Source organism: Somniosus microcephalus, chromosome 30 (assembly GCF_052327205.1).
Source record: "Somniosus microcephalus isolate GS21.2 chromosome 30, FLI_Smic_1.0, whole genome shotgun sequence".
Classification (NCBI taxonomy): Eukaryota; Metazoa; Chordata; class Chondrichthyes; order Squaliformes; family Somniosidae; genus Somniosus; species Somniosus microcephalus.
Genome location: NC_141016.1, coordinates 8,012,530 through 8,027,703, shown reverse-complemented (window position 1 = coordinate 8,027,703; position 15,174 = coordinate 8,012,530).

Here is a 15,174-nt window from a genome sequence, read left to right as displayed (position 1 = left end):
GTTCTTTCATCCCCTCCCCCATTTCCCAGCCCCCAAACTTGCTTTTTCATCCGTTTCATTTCCTGCTTTTTTCTCAGTTCTGACGAAGGGTCTTCGACCTGAAACGTTAACTCTGTTTCTCTCTCCACGGATGTTGCCTGGCCTGATGAGTTTTTCCACGCGTTTTCTGTTGTTATTTCGGATTTCATGCATCCGCAGTATTTTGATATCGTAAAGTTACTTCAGTGCTGATCTAGATTCCTGAAAACACTGTGAATTGGGGTTTCTGCCTCTTCTGTTTATTGCAAACTGCACCTAACGGCACACACGCAGCAGTAATTGTGACAGTGACTGGCAAGGTCCCAGATTCACAAAGGGGGCAAAAAACTGAGGAAACAACTTCTTAAAATGCAAGAACTTAAGGTTACAATTCGAAGAAAATGACTGCTATTTGCAATGAATAGGACTCAATATAACAAAACTAAACAAGTTTAAATAAATTATGCACAATTCATTTTTTTCTTGCCTCAGGTTTAACTGCAAACTGGCAAAATCCAACACTGCAACAGGGAAGGAATAAAAACTGAACAGAGCAAATGCAGTGAAGCTCAGGTGGATCTGTGCCCTGAAGCTCAGGGTCCACAGGTGGATCTGTGCCCTGAAGCTCAGGGTCCACAGGTGGATCTGTGCCCTGAAGCTCAGGGTCCACAGGTGGATCTGTGCCCTGAAGCTCAGGGTCCACAGGTGGATCTGTGCCCTGAAGCTCAGGGTCCACAGGTGGATCTGTGCCCTGAAGCTCAGGTTCCACAGGTGGATCTGTGCCCTGAAGGTCAGGGTTCACAGGTGGATCTGTGCCCTGAAGCTCAGGGTCCACAGGTGGATCTGTGCCCTGAAGCTCAGGGTCCACAGGTGGATCTGTGCTCTGAAGCTCAGGGTCCACAGGTGGATCTGTGCCCTGAAGCTCAGGGTCCACAGGTGGATCTGTGCTGAAATTTAGGGTCCACAGGTGGATCTGTGCTCTGAAGCTCAGGGTCCACAGGTGGATCTGTGCCCTGAAGCTCAGGGTCCACAGGTGGATCTGTGCTCTGAAGCTCAGGGTCCACAGGTGGATCTGTGCCCTGAAGCTCAGGGTCCACAGGTGGATCTGTGCCCTGAAGCTCAGGGTCCACAGGTGGATCTGTGCCCTGAAGGTCAGGGTCCACAGGTGGATCTGTGCCCTGAAGGTCAGGGTCCACAGGTGGATCTGTGCTCTGAAGCTCAGGGACCACAGGTGGATCTGTGCTGAAATTTAGGGTCCACAGGTGGATCTGTGCTCTGAAGCTCAGGGTCCACAGGTGGATCTGTGCTGAAATTTAGGGTCCACAGGTGGATCTGTGCCCTGAAGCTCAGGGTCCACAGGTGGATCTGTGCCCTGAAGCTCAGGGTCCACAGGTGGATCTGTGCCCTGAAGGTCAGGGTCCACAGGTGGATCTGTGCCCTGAAGGTTAGGGTCCACAGGTGGATTTGTGCTGAAATTTAGGGTCCACAGGTGGATCTGTGCACTGAAGCTCAGGGTCCACAGGTGGATCTGTGCTGAAATTTAGGGTCCACAGGTGGATCTGTGCACTGAAGCTCAGGGTCCACAGGTGGATCTGTGCTGAAGTTTAGGGTCCACAGGTGGATCTGCGCACTGAAGCTCAGGGTCCACAGGTGGATCTGTGCTGAAGTTTAGGGTCCACAGGTGGATCTGTGCTCTGAAGCTCAGGGTCCACAGGTGGATCTGTGCTGAAGTTTAGGGTCCACAGGTGGATCTGCGCACTGAAGTTTAGGGTCCACAGGTGGATCTGTGCTGAAACTCAGGGACCACAAGTGGATCTGTGCTGAAATTTAGGGTCCACAGGTGGATCTGTGCACTGAAGTTTAGGGTCCACAGGTGGATCTGTGCACTGAAGTTTAGGGACCACAGGTGGATCTGTGCCCTGAAGCTCAGGGTCCACAGGTGGATCTGTGCCCTGAAGCTCAGGGTCCACAGGTGGCTCTGTGCTGAAATTTAGGGTCCACAGGTGGATCTGTGCTCTGAAGCTCAGGATCCACAGGTGGATCTGTGCCCTGAAGCTCAGGGTCCACAGGTGGATCTGTGCCCTGAAGCTCAGGGTCCACAGGTGGCTCTGTGCTGAAATTTAGGGTCCACAGGTGGATCTGTGCTCTGAAGCTCAGGGTCCACAGGTGGATCTGTGCACTGAAGGTCAGGATTCACAGGTGGATAAAGACCAGGACTCGACTTAGCTACCCATCAAATATGTGATCATTCACTCATGAAATTCTTCTGTATCTGGTTCACCAACACAGCTCCTCCCTGATAACTGGTTTCTCTACATGCGCCAATGTTTAAGAAGCATAGTCTATCTTTCGGAAGGAGAGTGAACGGGAGCCACAAGCCATGTGAAAACCTCAACAATCCTTACTGAGTGTTCCTTGCGGTAATTTTCTTTTTTGCATTCATTGGCAGCACTGAATATTTCAGTCAGGAATAAAATTGTTTAGATTCACTGCAAAGATTCCTCTCCTACCCCTTGACGATCTGTCCTCACCAGAACCTCGGGAGAGCTTCCCACACCCAAACATCGTTGTGGTCCTCTGAGTGAAATTTGCTGGCCAAACTTTGGGCACTTTTTATATCATGGATGCACACTCATAAGTAGAATGGTTACTTACTTGAACGGTTCCAGGGAAGAGGGATTACAGTTATAGGGATAGACTGGAGCAGCTGGGGTTGTTCTCCTTCGAGCAGAGGAGGAGATTTGATGGAGGTGTTCAAAATCATGAAGGGTTTAGGTGGAGTAAATAAAGAGAAAACCGTATCCAATGGCTGATAACCAGAGAGCACAGATTAAAGGTGATTGGCAAAAGAACCAGAGCCGACATGAGGAAAAACTTTTTTATGCAGCGAGTGGTTAGGATTTGAAATGCGCTGCCTGATAGGGTGGTGGAAACAGATTCAATAGTAGCCTTCAAAAGGGAATTGGACAGATTTTTTTTTTTTGTTCATTCATGGGATGTGGGTGTCGCCGGCAAGGCCAGCATTTATTGCCCATCCCTAATTGCCCTTGGGAAGGTGGTGGTGAGCCGCCTTCTTGAACCGCTGCAGTCCGTGTGGTGAAGGTACTCCCACAGTGCTGTTAGGGAGGGAGTTCCAGGATTTTGACCCAGCGACGATGAAGGAATGGCCAATATATTTCCAAGTCAGGATGGTGTGTGACTTGGAGGGGAACTTGAAGGTGGTGGTGTTCCCATACGCCTGCTGCCCTTGTCCTTCTAGGTGGAAGAGGTCGTGGGTTTTGAAGGTCCTGCCAAAGAAGCCTTGGCGAGTTGCTGCAGTGCATCTTGTAGATGGTACACACTGCAGCCACGGTGCACCAGTGGTGGAGGGAGTGAATGTTTAAGGTGGTGGATGGGGTGCCGAGCAAGCGGGCTGCTTTGTCCTGGATGGTGTCGAGCTTCTTGAGTGTTGTTGGAGCTGCACTCATCCACGCAAGTGGAGAGTATTCCATCACACTCCTGACTTGTGCCTTGTAGATGGTGGAAAGTCTTTGGGGAGTTAGGAGGTGAGACACTCGCCGCAGAAGACCTAGCCTCTGACCTGCTCTTGTTGCCACAGTATTTATGTGGCTGGTCCAGTTAAGTTTCTTGAAGGAGAAAAAATTACAGGGATATGGGGAAAGGGCGGGAGAGTGGGACTAACCGGATTGCTCTTCGAAAGAGATGGGCTGAATGGCTCCTTCTGTGCTGTACTATTCTATGATTCTAAGTACAGGAAACTTCACGATATCCGGCACCGACGGGACCGAGCTGCTGCCGATCTATCAAAACTTCCGGATAGACCAGCGCTAATGTTGAAGGATACGGAGGTTTTCATCTCCGTATCTGACAACAAACACTGTTGCTTAGCAACAGCTTGTAAACACTCGGCCGTACCTTGGAAGTGTCTCGGAAGCTGTTGCTAAGCTACAGAGATGCTTTCCAGAGCCTGACTATTAAAAAAAAATGCTAGGAGAAGAAAAAAAACCTAACCAAAACGGCTGCTGATTTCTGCCGTTAGTTCGAGGTTTCCGGACACACAACCTCCGGATAAACCAAAGTTTCCTGTAACGGGTTGAAATTGTCCAAACTCATTTCGAGAACAAACCCTCATAGGCCACAGAGGAAACTTTCACCCCAGCAGTCTGGGTTGGATTCAGACCAAGGTCTCGGGGTTAAAGCACAGTGTGTCTCGCAACACACCACCATGTCCCTGGCTTGCTCTTAATGTATGGATGAAACACAACTCGGAATGTAAAATGTGCCTTAGCTGTTTCTTCCACACGTACTTTACAAGGTAATTAATTCTTGCCTTTTTGCTAGTAAATGGTTTAACTCTCCACACTCTGTATTTTGTCGCCTCTCAATTAAGACTCCTTAAAGAATTCATCTTTGATGCTCTCACGGGGGGAACTTGTAATTGAAAAACAGGACTCAAAATCTACCACCTTTGGCTTCCCATTGAATTGTCCAGTGCAGTTTCCAACTTAAAACCTATTTGTGCATATGTGCGATTACACGAATCGTTCACTTGGATACCAAGAGATTAGGAAGGAGTGGAGTCCATCCACATGGGGTGGGGGGCGGGGGGGGGGGGGATTTTAACCCTACTCGCTCAGCAAAAACCTGGCGGGTGGGCAGTTAAAATCACCCCTGGCTCTCGCCTGTCTGAAAGCCGCCACGATCGCACCATCTGCAATTTTAACCTGCTTCTCCCGAGTGGGCAGCGAGGACAGGCGCCCGGAGCCAACGGGGTCCTTCTTTACATTGCGGCCCGATGACATCATTGAGACCCACCTGTAATTTTAACTTGGGCCCGAGCAGGGAATCCACCCTGGAGTTAAAATCGGGGGCTTGAGACTGCAGGCGACAGCGAACTACATCCCAACATAGACAGTAGGCAATGGAATGATTATTAATTTTAGGCAATTCGAAAGCAGACCTGGGGGTAGGAATGTCTGTGTTGTTCGTGCGTGTGGGCACAATGCCAGCTTTAATTCCCTCTTCTCTGGCAGAAAATGGAAAAGAATAGGCGATGATTCATGGTCCTCCAGATACCAATCAAGACTATGAATGCCGCAAGAGCCAAAACATCAAATAAAGGTAAAGTGAAAGCTGCTGTCCTGCCAAGTCTGAGGGGAAGAGTTGCTGATCAGCAATATCTGGAGTTTAGAAGAATGAGAGGTGATCTCATTGAAGCATGTATGATTCTGAGGGGGTTTGACAGGGTAGATGCTGAGAGGTTGTTTCCCCTGGCTGGAGAGTGTAGAACCAGGGGTCACAGTCTCAGGATAAGGGGTCGGCCATTTAGGACTGAGATGAGGAGGAATTTCTTCACTCAGAGGTTTGTGAATCTTTGGAATTCTCTACCCCAGAGGGCTGTGAAGGCTCAGTCGTTGAGTATATTCTGTGACCTAACTCCATATACCCGTCTTTGGCCCAAATCCCTTAATACTTTTGGTTAACAGAAAGCTTTCAATCTCCGATTTAAAATTAACTATTGACCTAGCATCAATTGCCATTTGCAGAAGAGAGTTCCAAACTTCTACCACCCTTTGTGTGTAGAAGTGTTTCCTAATTTCACTCCTGAAAGGTCTGGCTCTAATTTTTAGACTCTGCCCCCTAGTCCTAGAATCCCCAACCAGCAGAAATAGTTTCTCTCTATCTACCGTATCTGTTCCCCTTAATATCTTGAAAACTTCGATCAGATCACCCCTCAACCTTCTAAATTCTAGGGAATACAACCCTAATTTGTGTAATCTCTCCTCGTAACTTAACCCTTGAAGTCCAGGTATCATTCTGGTAAACCTACGTTGCACTCCCTCCAATGCCAATATATACTTGGCCAAAACATGGGGTGCATCATTTTACACATCTGATTTGGAATTACAATCGCATTTTCTACATATTTCAGATGAATATGTGTTTTATGTTGGATATTTTGAACACTAGAACATAAGAAATAGGAGCAGGAGTCGGCCATAAGGCCTCTCGAGCCTGCTCCGCCATACGGCCTCTCGAGCCTGCTCCGCCACATGGCCCCTCGAGCCTGCTCCACCATTCAATAAGATCATGACTGATCATCGACCTCAGCACTTTCCCGCCCGATCCCTCGAGTCCTGTAGAGTCCAAAAATCTATCGATCTCAGCCTTGAATATACTCAATGACTCAGCATCCACAGCCCTCTGGGGTAGAGAACAACAGCCTGGCCTGGGTGGGTCATTAAAAACAGGAAAAATATAAACCCCAGAAGCAATGAGGGACCCCATTACACAACTCAGATTAATCCCATTCTTTTGCATAATATGTATGTGTATATATATATATATATATATAAATATATAAATATATGATTGTTTAAATCTTTCTGCTTTAAACTAGTCAGGGGGCCGCACAAACAAGTACTTATAAATAGAATTTGTTTGCATGTAACACAGAAATAATAATTTTATTCAGTTACAGGGTACCATTTTTGGAAGAATTCTGAATGTGGTCATTCCTTAAAAGAATTGAATGGCAATCAAGCACAGAGATGGATTTAGAACAGAAATGCTTCTGTTCTTCTACTGGATATTTTATTTAAATTAAAATTGGGGAGAGAGTTTATTTGTTAAAGTTGAGACAGCACAAAATCTAGAAATCAAGGGACAAGGCAGCACCAGTGATCGCGAACTCGATACTTTGGCACATGTTCAAGTGAGAGGTAGTAGTACAGGTTGAGCGTCCCAAATCCGGAGTTCCGGAATCCGGACTCCGGGACGATTGGTGGCAGGGGTCCGGAAACCGTAAAATGTTCCGGAATCTGGACACCCTGAGGGAGGGTTACCGAAAACCGGAAATAGCGCAACCTGGGCCCAGGCATTTCCGGACTCGGCACGTGTTTCTGATGTCCGCAGTCCGGAAATATCTCAACCTGGGCTCCGGGCGTTTCCGAACTTTGGACATCAGAAACACGTTCCGAAGTCCGTAAAAACCCGAAAACCGGCTCGGCCTCGGTCCCGAGGTTGCCGGATTCGGGACGCTCAACCTGTACAACAACTTACATTTATGTAGCGCCTTTAATGTAGTAAAACATCCCAAGGCGCTTCACAGGAGCGATTATCAAACAAAATATGAAACTGAGCCACACAAGGAGATATTGGGGCAGGTGAGGTAGGTTTTAAGGAGCATCTTAAATGAGGAAAGAGAGGAAAGAGAGGTGGAGAGGTTTAGGGAGGGAATTCCAGAGCTTAGGGCCCAGACAGCTGAAGGCATGGCCGCCAATGGTGGTTGTTTCAGGAAAACTAAAGCCATGAAGTTCAAAATGGGGAAATAAAATGGAAAATAAAATTACTGGAGGCAAAAACAAAAAGAATGGAATACACTTGAGGATAAAGAATGCATGACACAAATTAGGTCACACCATTTCAAAGTACAAGGGGGGAGAAATTTGGTATCGCCCCGTTTGGGGCGCAATTATCGGCCGGGTGCAAAGTTTAGCGCCTGCCGCTAATTATCGCCTCCGACTGCAAACTTGGCTTCTATCGCCCCTGGAGGTGATTGGAATGCTAAATCAGGCGCTACACACCTCTCTTAAGGCACTAACGCCGAGGAGCGAGGTGCTACCTCAGAGCGCTGGCAAAGCTCATGTGATGTCAGTCAGCGATTGAACACAGACACACTGGCGCCGGCCAGTTCTTAAAGGGGAGGGTCGATCTTGCTCTCCATCCACACCCTGCTCATTGCAGCCTTGAATCTCGGCCTGGAGAGACCTGTACATCAAATCTGCTGGAAAGAACAATGGAGACCCCCAGGGAAAGAGCTCAGAGTGCAGCCCCATAGTCTCTTCTAAATCGATGCAAGGAAGGTTAAATCAAAATGAACCTGCAAAGTGCTGCTCAGTACCCAAAACTACCTCACACAGCGTTGAATCTCTCCAGAAGTCTCTCTCTCTCTCTCTCTCTCAGAATGCGTGGTGCAAAAATGTCGCAGACAAAAAAAGGCAGGAAGCGGCCGCCTTTAAATAGCGCTCCCCCAGTCCCTTCCCGACTGCAAAACACTCCCCTCAACCTGTCGTTGCTAGCGGCAGGCAGGGGGCGCCACTCAATATCCGGTCTGGGGCGCTACTGGCTCGCCCCAGACCGGATAGCAACGTCATGATCTGCGGGCGCACGATCTGGTCAATTTCGCGAGCGGTGCAAACATCGCCGTGCCCTGGCGCTAGTTGCTTTGCGCCCCATTAGCGCCCTCTTAGGACGCTAACGGGAGATGCAAAGCAACCAAATGTTTCCCCCCTATGATCAATAACAAAGTCTGTACCAAAATAGCAGACAATAATTTAGGAAATATAAAACGGGCAAAATGGAGAATATTTATACCTAAATTTAAAAATGTTCAAAATGATAACCTGCAATGAAAATTGGAAAATTAAATTGCAATGATGTTGGAAGGAATAAAAAGATTTTGTGGATTTATTGTAGTCGGTAACTAAACATGAATCGGAGCCCTTTAAGGATAAGAAAGGTAGTTGGGTTTTCCACCTCTGGCGATTGGAGGAGTAGGAGATGCAGTCATGTTCATGGGGAGAACAGGAATTGGTGATGAAGGTTGCTGGAGTGTTAAAGGTATTCATGAAACAACAGGACCAGATGGAATGCATCCAAGAACATTTGAAGAAGTGAGGATACAAGTTGGGAGAACTGTGCTGAAATTATTTTACAGCTTGTTAAGTACAAGGCTAGTTCCAGAAGATTTGAAGTAGTTAGAGTTCCGAACCTGCCTAATGCCAGCCTGTTGCAAAGATCAACAACTCGAGACCATTTAACAAGAGGAAAAAGCTGTCATTTCTGGCCAATTGCTTTATGAATGGTGGGTCATAAAAATTTTTGAGGATGGAAAATAACAGTAGGCAGCATGATAGATTTTGGATATCTGGAATACATTTGATGATAAGACTTGTGGTTGAAATTAAAGCTCTTTGGATGAAAGACAAAGTACGTTGGCTAAATAACAAGAAACAAAGCCTCATGATTCAACAATGGTAATTCTAATTGGACAACTGTGCCTAATAAGGGACCACTTCTGTTTACAACATTCATAAATCGACTGGACGAAGATATTTCAACTAAAATCTGCAAGTTTGGAATTGATGCCAAGTTGTGTTTGGAAACGATATTTGGAGGAAAAGGATAACATTTGAATACTGTACATTTACATCAATAGTTGGGAAAGAAGATTCTAAATGGTTAATGTTAAGGCAATTGATGCATATTAATACTGAAACTAACACATACATGGCAGAAAGGGGAACGCCACGTGAATCTGTTTGCCCATTAGTGTTGCCAGCTGTAATTTCGAGGCTATAATTTCAACATGAAGAGTGTTTTGCTCAGTAAGGAAGATCAGGAGAAAGATCCAGTATAACAATCAACTTGGCATGTTAACATAGTAACAGTTCATCAGCCGAAACAATGGCCTTAAAAGAGATCTATAGGGTACACATGGAAGGAAGCAACCAACAACTCAGTGAAGGATTGGTATGCAGTACTGTGCTCAACTGGTCAGTCACTGCATGATAAGACTCAGAAGCAGTGAAAAAGAATTCAGGGAAGACCGGCAAGATGATTTCAGGTTTTAGATCAAGTCAGGGGTGTGATGGAATACTCTCCACTTGCCTGGATGAGTGCAGCTACAACAACACTCAAGAAGCTCGACACCATCCAGGACAAATCAATCCCCTGGATTGGTACCCCATCCACCACCTTAAACATTCACTCCCTCCATCACCGGCGCACCCTGGCTGCAGTGTGTACCATCTACAAGATGCACTGCAGCAACTCGCCAAGGCTTCTTCGGCAGCACCTCCCAAACCCGCGACCGTTTCCACCTAGAAGGACAAGGGCAGCAGGCGCACGGGAACACCACCACCTCCAAGTTCCCCCTCCAAGTCACACACCTTCCTGACTTGGAAATATATCGGCCGTTCCTTCATCGTCGCTGGGTCAAAATCCTGGAACTCCCTCCCAAACAGCAATGTGGGAGTACCTTCACCACACGGACTGCAGCGGTTCAAGAAGGCGGCTCACCACCACCTTCTCAAGGGCAATTAGGGTTGGGCAATAAATGCTGGCCTTGCCAGCGACGCCCACATCCCATAAACAAATTTTAAAAAGATCACCAGAGTGAGAAAGGAAAGTGAATGAAATTAAATATATTCTTGGCGGTAAAAAGAGATCCGACCGTTTCAAAGCATTCATTCACCTGAATGGTGGATTTCTGTCTAAACAAGCCTCGTTCTGGCAGTCTATGAGAAGAAGGCGGCTGCCCAGAGCTCAGGATGGAGATGGTGTCACTTCATTATTGTCCCATAGACCATCTGAGGGCCAGGAAAGATTAAAGTTACAGCAAAAAAAAAACTTTTCAAATAATGAGCTGATCGAATAAGTTGGCTAGCGGAGAGCTGGTTAATGGAAAAAGCAGGTCAGAAGGAGTGTGGAGGCCATGGCAATAAAACCAACCCTAGTTTAAGGAACGTCTTACTTACCCTGGGCGTTGTAAACTTGTGGAATGAGCTAGCACTTTAATGCAGCAAGATACTGAGCCTTGGAGCATTCGAAAGAGAATTAGATCAATCCCAGTTTCAGCAGGGAACAGAGGAATGTGGGTGCGGAGCAGGATAGAATGACAAATGAGCAGATCAGCTCCTGAAAGTGGAGCCAACAATGGGGTCAGTTGTGCCACCTTTTGTTCATTGCTGCACTATTGTGTTCTGGGTTTTTTTTTGACAATTTCTTTTGCTCCTAATTTCCCCCAGTGGATTGCTCCATCGATGGCGATTATATTCAGATGACTTCAACTTTTGACATCAACCAATGGAATGGTTCGTATGGAAAAAAGGGAAGCAACAATGTTTGGAACTCTGACGCATTGTGCATATACTTTTTAAAAAAATCAAATGGAAAAGCTTCAGAATGTGAAGGATCTATTCACAATAAAAATAATAAAATATTAATGGCCCAGAAATTCGGATCTCCACGGGTGAGTACGCACGGGGTACTCACCCGTAGGCCCAATGGAAGTGCCGGTTTCCTGCATGCACTGCGCATGCGCGGGAAACCGGCACTTCCGTTCCCCTGAAAGAAGGGGTTCAGAGGTGGAACGCGTGCGCAGGAGAGGCAGCGCGTGCGCATGGAACTTACGTTTTTTTTTGCAGGTTTTCCCAGGAGGGTAAGTCTGCAGAAGTTAGACATGTAAAAAGCAGTCGCAAGGCCTGCTTTTTACAAGGTAAGTGGTGAATTAATTAAAATTAAAACATTTTTTCCACAGGTTTATTATTTTTTAATACTTTAAAGGTAAGTTTATTTTTAGCCCCGTTAGAAAATGTAATTAATTTTTCAAAAATTTAAATTATTGTTTAAAATAGTTATTTCATGTAATTTATCGTTTATTTTAAAAATGTGATTAAAAATTTTTTTTTTGAAGGTTTAGTGATGTTTTGGGGCTTATAGTATTTATAGGTTTGACAGGTCTTCCTGTCAAACTTATGAATGAAGCATTCCCTGCTACCATTGGCTCTCCATGGCCCACGTGATCCCAGGGGACGCATCGAACTAACTGCGCCGCTGGGATATGCAAGCACGGCGCGCTGGCAGTTGGAGGAGGCCCAGGATCGGAATCCCATGCGGGGCTCACAGCTCAACGGCCGGCGCGCTTGGTAAGTGCAGGTCGGGGGCTTGCACCCGCGGGAAGCCTCCGACCCGAATTTCTGGCCCAGCAAGTATTTCCAAATCTGCCGGGTGCCTAATGTTACTATTATATTCTCTTCCATGAGAGCTGTAAACATGGTTCAAGGGGCCAAGGTTAAATATGTTCATGTTAATTGGGCTGCAATTATTGGTCATCCATTGAATCTCTTCCACGAATACAGGAGCAGGGGTTCCCCATGGCTTTCTCCTCTTTCCCTTTCCAGATCAATGGGCTTGTCCACTCATTATCCAACCCCATTAGGTCCTTTGCTGATGATTCCGTTCATCACCTTCCTTCGATCACACCACCGTCATTTCCTCTCCGTCTTCTACCATACCCTTTAATAAAGGCGAAGACAAAATCTTTCTCTCAATTCTTCAAACGAAAATGTTTCCTTACGCCTCTTGTGACTCCAGCAATCATTTTGATGGCGGCTCCCTCAGACCTTCATCAGTTGCCACCCCGGGTCTTGCTGTCTCCTTTGATCTCAGTGGAAATCTCGCATCTCCTCCATCGCTGAAGCTGCCTTTGCAAGCTCTCTTTCCCCTTTTGTGACAAACACTCCGTTTCCCCATCAACTCGTTACTCTTTCTATAAAACCCAACTTTTACTCCCATGTATGGCGCGGCTCCTCGATCGCCCATCTCCTATTTCTGGGCGTGATGCAGGAAAACGCATCCTCCAATAGATCTCTCTCATCTTGAGCTCCAACCTCTCTCTCACGCTCTCTCTCTCTCTCGTTTTCTTCTTTCTCTTTCTTACTTGTACAACTCCTCTCGTCTCATTCTATACTACTACGGCCGTCGTTGCTCTAAACTTTTTCTCTCTTTTTTCTTCTAAGCTGCAACTGCATCATCCCACATGCATTTGCTCTCTCCTGCCTCCTCACTTTGTTGAAATAAAGACATGATGCACAGTCCATCTCATTTGCTCCCAGGGCCTCAAAATGAGAACTGCTCTCTTCCCTTGGTCTTGCCTTCACCAACAGTCTTCACACTTTTAAAATCCAAGCTTGATGTTACTTATTCACCACTTCTTGATGTGTTTGATCTTGTCGACTCTCTGATATAGCGCATTTAATGTAGTAAAACGTCCCAAGGAGCTTCGCGGGAGCGTTATCCGACAAAAACTTGGCACCAAGCCAAAGAAGGAGACATTGGGAAGAGGTGTCGAGCTGCTTGGTCAAAGACGTTGGTTTTAAGCAGAGTCGTAAGGGAGGAGAGAGAGGCGGAGAGGTTTAGGGAGGGAATTCCAGAGCATAGGGCCGAGACAGCTGGAGGCGCAGCCACCAATGGCGGAGCGAAGGAAGTGGGGGGGGTTGCACCAGAGGCCAGAGATGGAGGAACGTAGCATTCTCGGAGGGTTGTAGGGCTAGAGGAGGTTACAGAGATGGGGAGAAATGAGGCCACAGAGGGATCTAACACAAGGTTAAGAATTTTAAAATCGAGTTATTGTGGGCTTTTCCCCCGCACCATGGGCTTGCCTCTCCAACTTGACTTTCTCAATTTTTAAAAGAATTCAAAAGTGACAATGACAAAGGGAAGGGGAAAGGGGGAGTTTTTGCCAGTACGACCAAAACGGCCCTAAAACCTACTCGAGGTTCATTCAGCAACCAGTTGCAATTGTCAGATCAAAGAAGCCACTGCGTTTTAATGCTGTACAGTTTTAATGGCCGGGTATGGCATCTAGTGGCTGTTCAAGGGTACAACACCAGCCTGTAAAAAGAAATGTGTGAACTGTATTGGTAGTTAACTGCTTAGGAACTGATCTCGTGGATTTTTAGGTGTGTGCTCTCTTCAGACTCTGATTTACATTAGCACTGTGTGTGCACGTCACTGGGACTAGTCAGATGGATCACAATAGACGGTTCTGGTCCTTCACATCCTACGTTAAGGGAAGTCATAGATAGAAAGATTTTATTTATTAATTAAAAATATTTTTATTAACATAAAACATTTTTTAAAACGCCTTTCACACCTCAGGGCACCATGGGCTTGCCTCTCCAAGAGCGCTTTACAGCCAATGAAGTGGAGTCACTGTTGTAATGTAGGAAACACAACAGCCAAATCTGCGCACAGCAAGCTCCCACAAACAGCAATGTGATGATGACCGGATAATCTGTTTTTTAGCCATGTTGAGTGAGGAATAAATATTGGCCCCAGCACACAACTCCCCCCTGCTCTTCTGCAAAATAGTGCCCATGGGATCGTTTACGTCCACCTGAGAGGGCAGACGGAGCCTCAGTTTAACGTCTCACCCGAAAGACGGCACCTCCGACAGTGCAGCGCTCCCTCAGCACTGCAGTGGGAGTGTCAGCCTGGATTTTTATGCTCCAGTCTCTGGAGTGGGACTTGAACCCACTGAGCCACAAATAACACCCATGATGCTTTTTATGTAGGTTTCTGCGAACAATAGGATGCAACCAGAGACAAATGTTGGAAGAACTGTTGTAACAGAAATGTAACCCGAATGGAGGCCAGGCACACTCGGATAAATTGTAGAGCAAACCCAACGGTCAAGTGAGAGGTTTCTCACATCCTGATACTTCAACGATCTTCATTCAGGCTTCCCAGTGGCTTAGTGAGTAACTGCAGGACATACAATAGATGGAACTGAATTAACACTGGGATCCTTATGGGAGTAACAGTAGACACTTTCCATGTTCAGATAACAGTGTAAAGCAATTTAAAAGATAAACACAGGGATATTTAGCCAGAACAGTAGAATATTAGTGGGTGACGTTAGCAGATGAATGTTTAACGCCATCATATGTCATTCCTCCATCTGCTATTTTACTGGAGATGTTAAACACATTTAAAATGCAGAGGGTTAGGGGATATTCAGGGGGCGGTGCAAAGGGCGGGGCCTCATCAGGGAGAGGTGCAGTGAGCTGGGGGATTATCTGGGAGAGAGGCAGAGAGTTTGGGGGGAGACATGGGGAGCCGGGGGTATTCAGGAAGAGACGTGGAAAGTGGGGTTCATCGGGGAGAGACACGGAGAGTCAGGGGCATCAGGGAGAGACACGGAGTCAGGGGCATCGGGGAGAGACACGGAGGTGATTTTCATTCAGAAGTCAGGTTGGAGGCGGGACTACAACTTTCGGGGTTGTAGTCCCGCCTCCATCGAGATGCGGCCAATCCACGCGATTTTAACTTGATTGACATTGTTGAGCCCGCCCAGCGGGCTCAGCAGGCCAATTAAGGGCCACCCGGCAACAGGTGACGTCACAGACTGAAATTTCATCTGTCAAGACATTTTGACAGATGAAATATCAGCGTTTCACAGCTGTTTGAAGCTGTCAAACACTGACAGTCTTACTTCTAACCTGAGTCCTTCTACACAGACTCAGTTAGAAATCTCACCGGCACAGAAAGCTGCAGGCTGCCACTTTTGACAATTCGCAGCCATTCTGC